The sequence below is a fragment of the Triticum aestivum genome, chromosome 1B, assembly GCF_018294505.1.
Source record: "Triticum aestivum cultivar Chinese Spring chromosome 1B, IWGSC CS RefSeq v2.1, whole genome shotgun sequence".
In the NCBI taxonomy this organism is placed as follows: Eukaryota; Viridiplantae; Streptophyta; class Magnoliopsida; order Poales; family Poaceae; genus Triticum; species Triticum aestivum.
Genome location: NC_057795.1, coordinates 399,330,747 through 399,344,704, shown reverse-complemented (window position 1 = coordinate 399,344,704; position 13,958 = coordinate 399,330,747).

Genomic DNA, 13,958 nt, shown 5'->3' with positions numbered 1-13,958 from the left:
ACATTGAGAAATATGCTAGGTAGCATTCCACATCAAAAATTCTGTTTTTATCATTTACCTACTCGAGGACGAGGAGGAATTAAGCTTGGGGAAGCTTGATACGTCTCCAACGTATCTATAATTTTCGATTGTTCCATGCTATTATATTACCCGTTTTGGATGTTTATGGGCTTTACTATACACTTTTATATGATTTTTGGGACTAACCTATTAACCCAGAGCCCAGTGCCAGTTTCAGTTTTTTCCTTGTTTTTGAGTATCGTAAAAAAGGAAAGTCAAACGGAGTCCAATTGACCTGAAATTTCACGGAGGTTTTTGAACCAGAAGAAGGCCACGGAGTACCGGAGATGGGCCAGAAGAGTCCCGAGGCACCCACGAGGGTGGGAGCCACGCCCTACCCCCCTGGGCGTGCCCCCCTACCTCGTGGCCGCCTTGGAGACCCACCCTGACTTGTTCCCAACGCGAAAACCACTTATATATATAGAAACCCCCAGAACATAACCTAGATCGGGAGTTCTGCCACCGCAAGCCTCTGAAGCCACCAAAAACCTCTTCAGAGCCCGTTCCGCCACCCTGCCGGAGGGGGAATCCATCACCGGTGGCCATCTTCATCATCCCGACGCTCTCCATGACGAGGAGGGAGTAGTTCACCCTCGGGGCTGAGGGTATGTACCAGTAGCTATGTGTTTGATCTCTCTCCCTCGTGTTCTTGAGGTGATACGATCTTGATGTATCGCGAGCTTTGCTATTATAGTTGGATCTTATGATGTTTCTCCCCCTCTACTCTATTGTAATGGATTGAGTTTTCCCTTTGAAGTTATCTTATCGGATTGAGTCTTTAAGGATTTGAGAACACTTGATGTATGTCTTGCCGTGCTTATCTGTGGTGACAATGGGATATTCACGTGATCTACTTGATGTATATTTTGGTGATCAACTTGCGGGTTTAGTGAACTTATGCATAGGAGTTGGCACACGTTTTTGTCTTGACTCGCCGGTAGAAACTTTGGGGCACTCGTTGAAGTACTTTGTGTTGGTTGAATAGATGAATCTGAGATTGTGTGATGCATATCGTATAATCATGCCCACAGATACTTGAGGTGACATTGGAGTATCTACGTGACATTAGGGTTTTGGTTGATTTGTGTCTTAAGGTGTTATTCTAGTACGAACTCTATGATAGATCGAACGGAAAGAATAGCTTAATGTTATTTTACTACAGACTCTTGAATAGATCGATCAGAAAGGATAACTTTGAGGTGGTTTCGTACCCTACAATAATCTCTTCGTTTGTTCTCCGCTATTAGTGACTTTGGAGTGACTCTTTGTTGCCCGTTGAGGGATAGTTATACGATCTAATTATGTTATTATTGTTGAGAGAACTTGCACTAGTGAAAGTATGAACCTTAGGCCTTGTTTCCTAATATTGCAATACCTTGTACGCTCACTTTTACCACTTGTTACCTTGCTGTTTTTATTTTTTCAGATTACAAAAACCTATATCTATCATCCATATTTCACTTGTATCACCATCTCTTCGCCGAACTATTGTACCTATACAATTTACCATTGTATTGGGTGTGTTGGGGACACAAGAGACTCTTTGTTATTTGGATGCAGGGTTGTTTGAGAGAGACCATCTTCATCCTATGCCTCCCACGGATTGATAAACCTTAGGTAATCCACTTGAGGGAAATTTGCTACTGTCCTACAAACCTCTGCACTTGGATGCCCAACAACGTCTACAAGAAGAAGGTTGTGTAGTATACATCACCACCCCCAGAAGAGGACATCCATGGCATCCCGACAGGGCCTGTCGGGACTCATGGAGGAAAGAAACACCTCACCAACCACTCCACCACGACCCACATCGTCAATCAGTGCGGTGTCAAGCCGCAAAGTGATTAAGTGGCAGCCATTCGCCACATGGCAGCCTCTTTCTACAGGAATACCTACAGACGACACCCATCGTGCAACGTGTCAAGCAAGCCGGCGTGAAGCTGGCAAATTAGCCCGACAAGGCTTGTCGAGCGAGCAATGATATGATGTTAAGCGGCGCATTTGATGCGCTTTGTCAGCCTGCAGAGTTAGGTATGATAGCACTATTTTCTATCTTATCAGTGCATAATGACTGATTTGCCATTGTGGTGACCCCTTGATCTATAAAAGGAGGCCTGTGGCAACCATGGAAAGGGTTAGAAGGTTGGACTCTCACTGACTCATACGCACATAGCCACTATCGCCTATAGGCAATCCCTGCCGGGCAAGTGTACTGTGCTCCACCACCATTCTTCCACCATCAATCCACCAAAGCAGTAGGGTTTTACGCCTCGCGGCAGCCCGAACCTGGGTAAAATTGCTCGTGTGATCTTTGTTGTGCTGCCCCACGCTCCTCTGCTCTTTGTGCAATGTGACATCCCCCTTGCTGAACCAGCAAGGGACCCCTGGTCCCATAGGTGGCCGTGGTTTCCCACAACATCTTTGGCACGCCAGGTAGGGGGATCACTTGCGAACCTGAAAGCGTGTGCAGCGTGTCATCTTCATTGCCATTTTCGTCTTTGACGGCGCCATCAACCATGGCACCCAAAGAAGAATCCGGTGTTTATGCGCACCCGTCCACCTCAAAGGCTCCGCTGCCCGTAGCCATCAATACTGCGGGAGACACGGGAGCGCGCGAGGATGTGGACACTGTTAGGGGTATGGTCGGAGTAGGCGGCACCATCACTACTTCCCCCGTGGCCGAAGCAGAAGCGAGAGACACCAGAGGAGAGCAACATTAGCAACAACCCAACGGCCATGCTCCACGAGGTACGTGTGAAGGGATTATTCCGTCCATACTCCCTCCTCTCGCCGACGGGCATAGCCACAGTGATGGTGCTCGTTCTGGGGTGAATCGCCGCCCTCCGGCCACCCCTGACGGAGCCGCTGGCCCTCAAGCGCCTTCGCCACGCCACCATGCTATCCAGGTGCCCGCCCCGCAACAGCAGGGGCGTTGTACTATCGTTCTTGAACCGCCAGGAGCCGAGTGATGATATGATCTGCATCGTCATCACCCATGCTGAGCACGGCTACGGAGGCCATGGCACGGGCTTAGTTGCTGCTAAGGTTCCCGCCAGTGGCCGAGCAGATGGACGAGTGGCATGCCACCATCCAGAGCCTGCTCGGTTTCGCCGAGGCTGGGGGCTCTCTGCGAGCTGGCCCACCACAGCCTCCCCAAGCAACGACGATGGATCATGCTGCTGGTCATACTGAAGGTGCCACCCCCATGGTACAGTCCCTGCCACGGCAGCCAGCGCAAGCACAACAGAACCAAGAGGCTGACGACGCCTCGATGGCCTCTTCTGACCGTCGAGCGCGTCCAGATCGACGGCGAGCCCCGGAGGACAGGCGAGGGGGAGACGCGCACATTGTCATTGAGCGACACCGCGACGACCTCCGCCGGACCAATGGATGCAATGGTCATGATGTCGACGAGCCTGCGCTAGATATTGGCGGGTGCCTTCCTTTTGAGGTTGGGTGCCCTGCCTTTACTCGTGAGCTGCGACAAGTCTGTTGGTCGCCTGTCCGCATGTTCAAGCCAGAGATGCCCGAGAAGTATGATGGGAGGCTAAACCCAGCAGAGTTTGTGAGCATCTACACCATCGCTGTTCAAGCTGCTGAGGGAAGAGATGAGAAGGTATTCGCCAACTATTTACCTTTGGCTCTCAAGTCCAATGTGAGGTCTTGGCTGATGCACCTGCCAGAGAACTCCATTTCATCATGGGCTAACCTATGCCATGAGTTCATTGGCGCCTTCACTGGGAGCCATCATGAACCAGAGCGGCACAACGATTTGCAACTTCTCTAGCAGAAATAAGGAGAGACTCTCCTTAAGTACTTCCAGAGATTCAGCAGAGTCCACAGAAACATCCCAAACATCCATCCAGCGGCTGTGATAGTGGCCTTCCAGTCTAATGTGCGCAACCGTAGGATTCGTTCTAAGATGAACATATGATGACCCACACGTGTAGGGGATCTATCGTAGTCCTTTCGATAAGTAAGAGTGTCGAACCCAACGAGGAGCAGAAGGAAATGATAAGCGGTTTTCAGTAAGGTTTTCTCTGCAAGCACTGAAATTATAGGTAATAGATAGTTTTGTGATAAGATAAATTGTAACGAGTAACAAGCAAAGAAAGTAAATAAAGTGCAGCAAGGTGGCCCAATCCTTTTTGTAGCAAAGGATAAGCCTGGACAATTTCTTATAATGAGAAAAGAGCTCCCGAGGACACATGGGAATTATCGTCAAGCTAGTTTTCATCACGCTCATATGATTCGCGTTCGGTACTTAGATAATTTGATATGTGGGTGGACCGGTGCTTGGGTACTGCCCTTACTTGGACAAGCATCCCACTTATGATTAACCCCTATTGCAAGCATCCACAACTACAAAAGAAGTATTAAGGTAAATCTAACCAAAACATTAAACTTATGGATCCAAATCAGCCCCTTACGAAGCAACGCATAAACTAGGGTTTAAGCTTCTGTCACTCTAGCAACCCATCATCTACTTATTACTTCCAAATGCCTTCCTCTAGGCCCAAATAATGGTGAAGTGTCATGTAGTCGAGGTTAACATAACACCACTAGAGGAAAAGACAACATACATCTCATCAAAATATCGCGAATACCAAATTCACATGACTACTAATAGCAAGACTTCACCCATGTCCTCAGGAACAAAGGTAACTACTCACAAAGCATCTTCATGTTCATAATCAGAGGAGTAATAATATGCATTAATGATCTGAACATATGATCTTCCACCAAGTAAACCAATTAGCATCAACTACAAGGAGTAATCAACACTACTAGCAACCCACAGGTACCAATTTGTGGTTTGGATACAAGATTGGATACAAGAGATGAACTAGGGTTTTGAGAGGAGATGCTGCTGGTGAAGATGTTTATGGAGATTGACCCCCTCCCGATGAGAGGATCGTTGGTGATGATTTCCCCCTCCCGGAGGGAAGTTTCCCCGGCAGAACAGCTCTGCCGGTGCTCTAGATTGGTTTTGCTAAGGTTCCGCCTCGTGGCGGTGGAGTTTCGTCCCGTAAGCTTGCCCATGATTTTTTCCAGGGTAAAAGCCTTCATATAGCAGAAGATGGACACTGGAGGGCCACCAGGGGGCCCAGGAGACAGGGGCGTGCCTAGTAGGGGTGGGCGCGTCCCCACCCTTCTGGCCAGGGTGTGGCCCCCCTGAGGTGTTTCTTCCGCTCAATAATTCTTATTAATTCCAAAAATAAGTTTCATGGAGTTTCAGGATTTTTGGAGCAGTGCAGAATAGGTTTCCAATGTTTGCTCCTTTTCCAGCCAGAATTCCAGCTGCCGGCATTCCCCCTCTTCATGATAAACCTTGTAAAATAAGAGAAAATAGCCATAAGTATTGAGATATAATGTGTAATAACAGCCCATAATGCAACAAGTATTGATATAAAAGCATGATGCAAAATGGACGTATCAACTCCTCCAAGCTTAGACCTCGCTTGTCCTCAAGCGGAAGCCGATATCGAAAATTATGTCCACATGTTTAGAGATAGAGGTGTTGATAAAAATAAAATACAGACATGAGGGCATCATGATCATTCTTATAACAACAACATAAATAGATTTTATCATATGATTTCTTATGCTCAAGTAACGATCAATTCACAATGTCAAGCATGGTTCAGAAACTTCATTGGGAGCTAACAAACTATAATCTCAGTCATTGAAGCAATTGCAATTTATCATAAGATCAGAAAGAGTCAAGAATAGAGCTTTTCAGCAAGTCCACATACTCAACTATCATGTAGTCTTCTACAAGCGCTAACACTCACGCAATACTTGTGATTATGGAGTTTCAGCCGGACACTGAGAAAGATAGGGGCTTATTGTGTTGCCTCCCAACATATTCACCTTTAGGTGATGTCAACCATATCATGATCTTTCAAACACGAGGAGCTTGCCAAAGGATAAAATTAAAAAAAGGGAAAGGTGAGGATCACCTTGACTCAAGCATAAAGTAAAAACATAAAGTAAAAGATAGGCCATTCGGAGAGGGAAGCAGAGGTTGTCATGTGCGTTTAGGGTTGGATGCACAAAATCTTAATGCAAAAGAACGTCACTTTATATTGCCACTTGTATATGGACCTTTATTATGCAGTCCGTCGCTTTTATTACTTCCATAATAAGATCGTATAAATCTTATTTTCTATGCACTAATAAGTCATACATATTTATAGAGCAATTTTTATTGCCTGCAACATGACAACTTACTTGAAGGATCTTACTCAATCCATAGGTAGGTATGGTGGACTCTCATGGCAAAACTGGGTTTAAGGATATTTGGAAGCACAAGTAGTATCTCTACTTGGTGCAAGGAATTTGGCTAGCATGAGGGGGAAAGGCGAGCTCAACATCTTTGGAAGGTCAATGACAATATACTTTAACTGAGATGTGAGAAAACATGAACCATTATGTTGTCTTCCTTGTCCAACATCAACTCTTTTAGCATGTCATACTTAATGAGTGCTTCACAATCATAAAAGATGTCCAAGATAATATATTTGTATGTGAAACATCTCTTTCCTTATTACTTCCTATTAATTGCAACGATGACCAAAACTACGTTTATCAACTCTCAACAACTTTTATGCCGCATACTTTCTATGCGTGAAGTCATCACTAACCATAAGATCAATATGAACTCTTTTGTTCTTTCTACTTTCTCAAGATCATAGCAACATAGCAAGGCCCTTGACTCAACACTAATCTTTATTATAGATAGCTCACAGACTCGATTACATAAAGAGATCACAAAGCAAAACTCAAAACTACTTGATATCAAAACTTCAATCTACTAGATCAAGATACTACTAAAAGGATCGAACTAAATAAAACGGTAAAGATAGGAGTGTGATGGTGATACGATACCGGGGCACCTCCCCCAAGCTTGGCAGTTGCCAAGGGGAGTGCCCATACCCATGTAATTATGTCCTTGGAGGTGATGGAGGTGGTGATGATGATGGTGGATAATCGCACATTGAGCATAAAAGCTCCTCCAACTTGCGGATAATGCCCTTGAGTCTGGCGATATGATCCTTTAGCAAAATATTCTCCTGTGTGAGATACTTATTCTGTATGCGAGCTAACTCAATCATCTTGAAAGCTTCAATCTCAGTTGGAGTAAAGAGGTTAGGTAAGGGTTGAGGGATGTCTTCTTCTTTCACTGCCGGAGCTTGAACCTCCATGGCCTTCTTGATCCCTTCATCCTTGTTGATCTCTTCCGGTTCTTCTCTTTTCAGCTCTATCTTCAATAGCCAAGCGTCCTTGTATTCATTGTTGAAGGAGGGCGACGTCATGGTGCTCTGGATCTAAAATAGAAACAGCTCGAAACGAAAACAAAGGATATTTGCGTGATACGGTGGTCAAAACCTTTAGGAGTTTATATAATGAATTTTTACCGACCAAAATATGTAACGTGCAAGAAAACAGAGTCCGGGAGGCACATGAGGTGTCCACGAGACAGGGGGCGCGCCCAGTAAGGGTGGGCGCACCCTCCACCCTCGTGGAGGCCTCTTGTCCTTCTCGGACTACTTCTTTCTTCCTAAAATTCTTAAATATTCCAAAACCGATAAAAATTGCCATTGGAATTGTTTTGGAGTCGGTTTACTTACCGTACCACATACCTATTCCTTTTCAGAGTCTGGAATGTTCTGGAAAGTGTCCCTTATGTATTCCTCCAGAGTTACGGTTTCAATAATATTAGTTTCAACATTGATAGGATTACCTGAAATATAATGTTTACTTCTTTAACCGTTCACCACCCTCGGACTTGTGCCTTCGAAGTTGTTGATTTTTATGGCACCAGAATGATAGACCTCCTCGATAACGTAAGGACCTTCCCATTTAGAGAGAAGTTTTCCTGCAAAAAATCTTAAATGAGAGTTGAATAATAGCACATAATCACCTACGTTAAACTCATGCTTTTGTATCCTTTTATCATGCCAGTGTTTGACTTTTTCTTTGAATAGCTTGGCGTTCTCATAGGCTTGGGTTCTCCATTCATCAAGTGAGCTAATATCAAACAACCTCTTCTCACCGGCAAGTTTGAAGTCATAATTGAGCTCTTTAATAGCCCAATATGCTTTATGTTCAAGTTCAAGAGGTAAATGACATGCTTTTCCATAAACCATCTTATATGGAGACATACCCATAGGATTTTTTTAAGCAGTTCTATAGGCCCATAATGCATCATCAAGTTTCTTGGACCAATTCTGTAAGTGCATCTAGTGCCCCTTAGTGATTTTGGTGTATTGAAGACTTATAGGTTAAGGGACTAATGTGTTTATAAGTGTACACAGGTCTATAAGTCTATGAGGAGTTTGATATTTACAGAGAAAGTTGACCCCTAAAAATGAATATCTTCGACTGAAGATTTTGGTATTCCTGAAGACTTTCATGAAGACTTTGAAAGTGAAGAAATTGGTGTGTCCGTGAAGACTTGATATTCATGCAAGGAATATGAAGCTTGAAGACTTTCGTTTTCATAGTTCTGTTTTTCTCTTTCTTGAGTCATAGGAAACACCGTACTGTTAAAAGGGGTCGAGGAAATACAAAGGAAAAATTTCCATGTGATGCTCAACTCAAAATCCTACACCTACCAATCCCTTTGAGTGAAGCCATTGGAAATCTCATACAGTTCAGTCAATTTCTTCAGTGACAGAGACGAAGTTCTTCTGGTCGCTGAGGAATTTGTTCTGACTGAGGAGTTAGGAATTCGCCAGTGCGGATTGCCTACACAGTGAGGAACATGATAGCCCTGAGGAATTTGAGAGTCAAATTCCGACCGTTGCTGTGCTGCGCGCCAGCTGTCCCAAAATATCTTATCCACCTAACGGTCATATCATTGAAGGGCATTTATGTCTTATCATGTCGGGCTGCTCCCTAGGCTATAAATAGCCGCCCCCTACAACCACTAGCTGGTTGGCTGCTCCGAGAGAAACTGACACTTGTCATTTGAGAGCAACCCATCCTCCGAGGACTTTGAGCGAAAATCATCGAGTGAGGAAAAACCCAAACCCAAACACCTACAAACCCAAAGTGATTGAGCATCACTGAAGAGATTGATCCTGCGTGGATCCGACGCTTGTTACCTTTGAAGACTGTGCTTCTTCCAGACGGTTAGGCGTCATGGTCTAGAGCATCCAAGAGGAATTGTGGATCGCCGAGTGACCGAAGTCTGTGAAGGTTTGGAAGTCGCCTGAAGACTTACCACGAGTGATTGGACGAGGTCTGTGTGACCTTAGTTCAAGGAGAATACGGTGAGGACTTGGTGTCCTGAGCTGCGTGCTCAGCGACTGGGTGTCCGGGACTGTGTGTCCTCGAGTTTAAATACTCAGCCGCTCCAACCAGACGTACAACTGAGACAACAGTTGGAACTGGTCTACCAAATCATTGTCTTCACCAACCTTACTGGTTCTATTTCCTCAACTCTTTCATTTCTTCATTACTGTGTTGAGTGATTGTTCATATCTGTGTTTGAAGACTTTGACTGAAGACTTTCTCAATTTCCTCAGTTCAATTTCTTCAGTCTGTTTGTCTTCATCTTGTGTTATCCTGTGTTTACGCTTTCTGTACTCTGTGTTTGTCTTCATTTCATCATGATGACTATGTGTGTATTCTGTCATGCTTACTTTTGAGTACTTATTCCGCTGCAAGTAGTTCTTCGCTAAGGAATTTCCTCACCGGCAAATTCCTCAGTGAAGAATTCATAAAAATCGCCTATTCACCCCCCCTCTAGTCGATATAACGCACTTTCAATTGGTATCAGAGCAAGGTACTCCCTTGTTCTGTGTGATTTTGGTTTAACCACCTGGAGTTCTAGTTATGTCGACCGCAGGTATGATCAAGGTCTCTGCTGGGTGTCCTACCTTCGATGGCACGGACTACCCCTACTGGAAGAATAAGATGCGAATGCATCTTGAAGCAATTGACAACGATCTCTGGTACGTTGTGGAAAATGGTGTTCCCTCAGTCACACCTTCCCTGAATGCTGCTGATGTGAAGAGATTCAAGCAACTCGATTCTCAAGCGAAGAATATCATATGTGGTCATCTGAGTAAAGGGCAGTATGGTAGAGTGAGTGCTTTGGAAACTGCTAAGCTTATCTGGGATAGGCTCTCCAAAGTAAACGAAGGAGTCTCAACTCAACGTGACTCTCGTGTTGACGTTCTTCGCAATCTCTTCAACCGCTTCAAAAGACTCGACAATGAAAATGTTCAGCAAACCTTCGATCGCCTCACTGATATCTCAAATGAGCTTCAAGCGCTCGGTGCCACTGACATCACCGACCATGAGGTGGTGAAGAAATTGCTGAGATCACTCGATTCTTCATTTGACACTCTGGCACTGATGATTCAAGAGCGTGCTGATTACAAGTCACTAGATCCCGCTGATATCCTCGAGAGGCTAAATACTCATGAGTTCCAGCTTGCTGAAAAGAGAGATCTCTATGGTTCAAGCTATGGCAAAACACGTGCCCTGAAGGCCAAGGCAGTGTCTGAATCTGAATGTGAAGATTCTGGTAGTAGCCTTGGTGATCCTGAAGAATTGAGCCAGGAGCTAGCACTGCTCGTGAAGAAGTTCCAGAAATTCTCAAGACGTGGTCGCTTTGGAAAATCTTCAAGGAGCAGTGATTCCTCATCAAGTGACTATAAGAGAAGGCTATGCCACAAATGCAAGAAGCCTGGTCACTACATTCAAGATTGTCCTCAGTGGGACAAGGAATTAAAGAAGAAGAAATACAAGGATTATAGTTCTGATGATGCCAAGAAGAAGAAGAAATCTTCAAAGTCTTCATCATCAAAATCCTCAAAGTCTTCATCCCACAAGAAGAGCAGCTCCAAGAAGGCTCGGGCATTCATTGGCAAGGAAATGGATTCTGAGGCTGAATCTGAGGATCATGAGGAAGAGGAGGCATCCGAGGAGTCTGAGTCAGGTGTGGCAAGTCTAGCTCTTGCTACCGCATTTGTCAGCAAGTCTATCTTCAACTCTGAAGAAAATGGCAACACCAACAACGCTGATGAAGGCAATGACGACTACGCTCCCACCTATTGCTTCATGGCAAAGGCTGCTAAGGTAACTAAATACCCCTCCTCTGAATCAAGTGAGGATGAATCTGATGAAAATCTTAAGCCTAGCTACTCTAAACTTGCTAAGATTGCTGTGAAACAACAAAAGGCTATTGAAAAACTTCAAAACATGCTAGACAAAAGTGATGATATGTTGGGTGATGAAATGGACCGCACTAAAGACTTAACTGAAAATCTTCAGAGACTTCAGTCTAAGTTTGACAACCTTCAAAGTCATCATAAAACTCTCTTATCTGATCACGAGAAGCTTTCTTATGAATTTCTTCAAAGAAAGCAAGATCTTGAGAAGCTAAGAGTGAGTTATGAAGATCTTCAGAAGGAGCGCGATTCATTACTTGCTCAACAAATCAGCGCTACTCAGGAAGAATTTGATCCTCCATGCTTAAAGTGCATTGAACGTGAATCTGCTAATTCTTCACCTGAATGTTCAAATGCTTCAAATGTTACAAATTCTTCACCTGCCTCTGCTATCACTAATTCCTCATCTGAGGACATTGCTAGTATCACTGACGATGCAGGGCTGAAGGAATTGTATATGACAGGCATGTACAAAAGCCTCAAAGGGCATCAGACTCTTTGTGATGTGCTTAAAAAGCAGATCCTCAACAGAAACCCTAGGAAAGAGGGTATTGCCTTTGAGAGGAAACTCAATGCTGATGGAACATATTGGAAGCCTGAGCAGTACCCCAAAACCTCATGGGTTGCTGCAAAGGGACCTCCAGTTGATCCATCTAACTTATCTGGCTTTACATGTGAATCTCCTCATTCTTCTGATGAGTCATTTGACTCCAACTATAAACTGTTCAAAAGTCAGAATGGTGAAGTATTTGCTAGATATGTTGGCACTAACTGCAGGAACGGTTCCCCTATGAAGAAAATCTGGGTTCCCAAAAGTTATGTTGAAAGTCTTCAGGTGAATGTCCTCATGACACCACCAGTGAAGAATAGGAACCCCAGATCAAACTCTTCATATGGACCAATTCTTCATATGGATCCAAGTCCTCATACGGACAAAATTCCTCACGTAGATCAAATTCCTCAAATGGATCAAAGTCCTCATATGAACATCATCGTGCTAACCCTTCAGTTTCGCAGGGTAGAGCTAAGGGCTATGAATATGTGCATTATAATTCAAATCATTATGTTCATAAGTCCTCGAAGAATTTCTCTGCTTATTCATATGCTTACCCTAACCCCTCTTATGTGAAGTGAAGTGGACTAGCTTCTATGCCACCTTTCTCATATGGTGCTCGCAGAGTGATGAATTCTTTGCCACCCCTTCAGATGTGGGTGGTGAAGAAAAAGAACTAACTTCCTCCGCAGGGTCAGGTCTCCAGACGTGCTTTAACGTCTGAAGAATTTGCTGGAGACCTGAATAGTGCCTAAAAGGACGCAGGCGAATCATGATGAAATGAACTTTCATTTCACACGTCCTCATACTGATTATCTGTGCCATTGCTTGATGAAATTGAACTGATGAAATTGATGTCATATTCTTCACAAATTCTTCAAGAAGACTGCCTATGAACTCCTCACTGACAAGAAACCCAATGTGAGTTATTTCAAAGTCTTCGGTGCTAAATGTTGGATTAGGGATCCTCATCACAATGCTAAATTCGCACCGAAAGCACATGAAGGTTTTATGCTTGGTTACGGAAAGGACTCGCACACCTACAGAATCTTCAACAACGCTCTTCACAAGGTTGTTGAAACTGTAGATGTGCGGTTCGATGAAACTAATGGCTCGCAAAGGGATCACCTACCTTCTGTGATAGATGAACCAGCACTTGAGGATTCTATCAAGTTCAAGGCCATTGAGGATGTCATTCCTACCGAATAATCTACTGAAGAATTCATTCCAGAACGCGAAGATCGTCGAGCTAATGCGCCTGAGGAAAATGCTGAAGAAAATGGTGCTGAAGAAAATGCTGATCAAGTTCCTCGACGACAACCAGCTCATCCTCTCGTTGCAAAAGAAGTGCAAGTTGAAAAGATCATCGATGACATTGAAGCACGAGGTCCTCTCACCCGCTCAAAAGCTTCACATTTATCTAACTTTTGTGGGCACTATGCTTTTGTCTCCATCACAGAGCCCACTAAGGTAGATGAAGCATTTCTGGAGCCTGAGTGGATTCAGGCCATGCAAGAAGAATTACATCAGTTCGAGCTCAACAATGTCTGGGAACTGGTCAAACGTCCAGATCCTCGCAAGCATAATATCATTGGCACAAAGTGGATCTACCGCAACAAGCAAGATGAAAATGGCCTTGTGGTGAGGAATAAGGCACGACTTGTAGCTCAAGGCTACACACAGGTTGAAGGAATTGATTTCGATGAAACTTTTGCACCTGTTGCTAGACTTGAGGCTATTCGCATATTACTTGCTTATGCTAACCATCATAATATCACTTTATATCAAATGGATGTGAAAAGTGCATTCCTCAATGGTAAGCTTGAGGAAGAAGTATATGTTGCTCAACCCCCAGGTTTTGAAGATCCAAAGAATCCTGACAAAGTCTTCAGACTCAACAAGGCCCTCTATGGCCTCAAGCAGGCCCCTCGGGCGTGGTATGATACTTTGAAGGAATTCTTCGTGAAGAATGGCTTCACACCCGGTTCACTCGACCCTACTCTCTTTACTAAATCTTATGATGGTGAACTGTTTGTGTGCCAAATATACGTTGATGATATTATCTTTGGCTGTACTGACCAACGTTATAGTGATGAATTTGCCTATATGATGAGTGAAGAATATCAAATGTCTATGATGGGAGAGTTGAAATTCTT